We start from the raw sequence: 3,211 nt of genomic DNA, 5'->3' as shown, positions 1-3,211 counted from the left end.
TGGAGGCAAAACATGCCTATTGGGTTTATTCAATATTTAAATGATTTTTAACAGACTTAAGTTATGGAGATCCAACTTACAGAAAGATCCCTTATCCAGAAAACCCCAGGTCCCAAGCATTCTGGATAATAGGTCCCCTACCTGAGTAATAAAATTGTAACAACTGCGCCACCTGCTGGTAAATTCTGCTGACTCAAGTACATTTTACATTACATTAACATTTATTTATAAAGTGCCAACATATTCCGCAGCGCTGTACAATAAGTGGGTTACATACATTGAACATACAGAGTAACATATAAAGCAATCAGTAACCGATACAAGAGGTGAAGTACAGCAAACAATTCTGATGTTGCTTTAGTTAAGAAAGACCAGAGAAATATCAGATGACATTTCTTTGGTCTTTCTTAAAGGGGTAGATCACCTTTAAGTTAACTTTTAGTATGTTATTGATGGACAGTTCTTAGCAACTTTTCAATTGGTCATTTTTTTTATTTGTTATAGTTTAATTTTTGCCTTCCTCTTATTACTCCAACTTTTAAATGGGGATCACTGACCCCAGCAGCTAAACTACTGCTCTGTGAAGCTACAATGTTATTGCTATTTTACTTTGTTACTTATTTTTTTATTCAGACCCTCTCCTATTATCTTCCAGTCTCTCATCCAAACCACTGCCTGGCTTGACCCTAGCAACCAGATAGCTGCTGAAATCCCAAACTAGAAAGCTGCTGCACAAAAAGTGAAATAATTAAAAAAATTATAATAATAAAAATTGATGACCAACTGCAAATTTTCTCAGGATGGCACTCTCTACATCATATTAAAATTTAATTTAAGGTAAACTACACCTTTAAGTGAAGTATCTTCTTTGGAAATACATGAATGGCTTTTGACCCCTATTTATCACCATGATTAAATACTAAGGAAATGTTATTCTACACAGCTTATCAGTTTTCTGCTAAGTAAACAAACCCAGTATAAACACATAGTTTGTACTAATGAACAGTAAAAATAAAAAATATTCAACACACATTTCTAAAAAAGACAACCTTGTGTTTGTTGTCTAGTTCATTGCCCAGCAAAACATTGATTATATTGCTTGTAATGTAAAGTTCACATACTAGACAGAGAAGTCACCAACCAATAAGAAGGGTCCATAGCCCCAAAGACAGACCATAATGTAAGACCATGCAGGAGATTGTGTTTGTTTTAAGGAAGGATATCAGGTTTATGAATAGAATATTCTAGATTAAGGTCCATAGAGCCTTATTAATTTGATTTTTGTATGTTTATTTATACCCCTGTGTGTTTTGTCATCTGTATTCTGATTCCTTTATTAGTGTCCTCTGGTGGCTATGAAAATGGTAGAATAATTGCTGAATATTATTGAGAAACATACATAGCCGGCTAGTGATTAATAAAATGAGGGACTGGCATCTATTAAATCATTTTCTGAATAATGGAACTCTTCATAATACATTGCCCAATCTACAGCACAGCATTGTTATACCATCTTGTGAACATTTTGTGGATACTTAAATGCACCCTTCGCCCAGCTTTGTCCTAATTTCCTGGAATTAGAGTTGTGCAGTAGTGATGAGCGAGTCCGAACTATAATGGGCTGGTGTTCTGCTTTCCTTTGCATAGCAGACCCTTAATATTTGTAATTATATTTCTCATTAACTCTGTTAAAGCTCTAATTCTGCCTTAGTGTAAACAGTCATTAGCTGTTAGGGCCCATTACATATGGCAATGTGTGTGGCTGTTGCCACCAGGCCTTTGTTTTTATTTGTGTACAACATATATCTGTATTTGTATAGCCCTGTTTGAATTATTTACAGGGATCCATAATAGAGATTGAGCATTGGGTTTATTTCCTTTGGTAACACCAGGATGCTAAGCCAGAAGCCCATATCCAGTAGTCCATATACTTTATTTACCAGGCACATGTCCTTATGGTCAGCTTCCACCAGTATATTATAGCATAGTAGTAGTATTTAAAAAGCCTTTGTGGGACACTGGCGTAGACTATAAAAGCAAATGAATTTTAGGAATAAAGATCAAAGTTGCTTTATTTAATAATACACATACATGCTATGAAGCCTTACACTTCATAGCGTAATTAATCGTAATTCAATCCTACAGGTTGTCTAGTGTGTAGATAGATGATCCATTAAATGGATCTTCTATCGACACACTAGACAACCTGAAGGATTGAATTACGATTATTACGTATCCATTTATGTTTAACTTAACTTATTAAAAGCTTTATCTATAGGACTATACCTACACAGTAGACATATTATAATAGCTTAATTATTTATATAATTGATAGTCTACCTTTATATGTATACACCTTTTATAAATATATATATTTGTATATATTTATACATATTTAGATTTTGATTAGCACAGTTGTGAACTTTCACAATATTATACTTCTCTTTTTTTCTACTGCAATTACACTTACACATAAAATGCTTTTTCTTTTTTCTTTTACCTTGATTCCACAGTTCTTACCATTGGTCCGAACTAATGATTCTAATTGTATGTTATGTAATGATTGGTCAGTACTGCCACCATGTGATTGGTCAGTCTGACTTTAAATACTCAGTGTCTATAGGATGCCATTCAGCCTCTGATTAAGTACCCAGAATGGTATGAAACGTGTAAGGCTTCATAGCATGTATGTGTATTATTAAATAAAGCACCTTTGATCTTACTTTAAATTTGAGCTTCAATTCTTCAATTCTTTAATTCTACTATTCCGGAGTGCCTGCCTATCTTACTAACCTGCTTCCCCTACCAGAGGTGTGAAGAGCCCCACTCCAATTGGGGAAAACAATAGATTATTTTTTTAAAAACTCCCCCTACCAGCGCTTGGCTAGCCACACCGGGAGGGAGTTTCCGAAGCAGGAAACATTCCTCGCTCTTCTTGCCATAAAGGCCCCCCCACACACACACACAAAGCAGCCTGTATCCAGTTTTCCTTTTGTGGTGAAGGGCTCAGGGGACTATTCCTTGGGGGAGCAGAGCCAAATGCATTACCTCTGTCAGTGAAGTTTCGGGGGAGACAGGTATGCACCAGGCCCCTTCACACTGAAGTTTTCTCCCAATGACCATGGGGTCTACTGCCAGTATAGTTACTGGCAAAAGTAGCAACACTGTCAATCATTTACAACCCTTCCAAATGTCAGAGGTGATATAAATC

Source organism: Xenopus tropicalis, chromosome 4, assembly GCF_000004195.4.
Source record: "Xenopus tropicalis strain Nigerian chromosome 4, UCB_Xtro_10.0, whole genome shotgun sequence".
Lineage (NCBI taxonomy): Eukaryota > Metazoa > Chordata > Amphibia > Anura > Pipidae > Xenopus > Xenopus tropicalis.
This window is presented reverse-complemented; position numbering follows the sequence as displayed.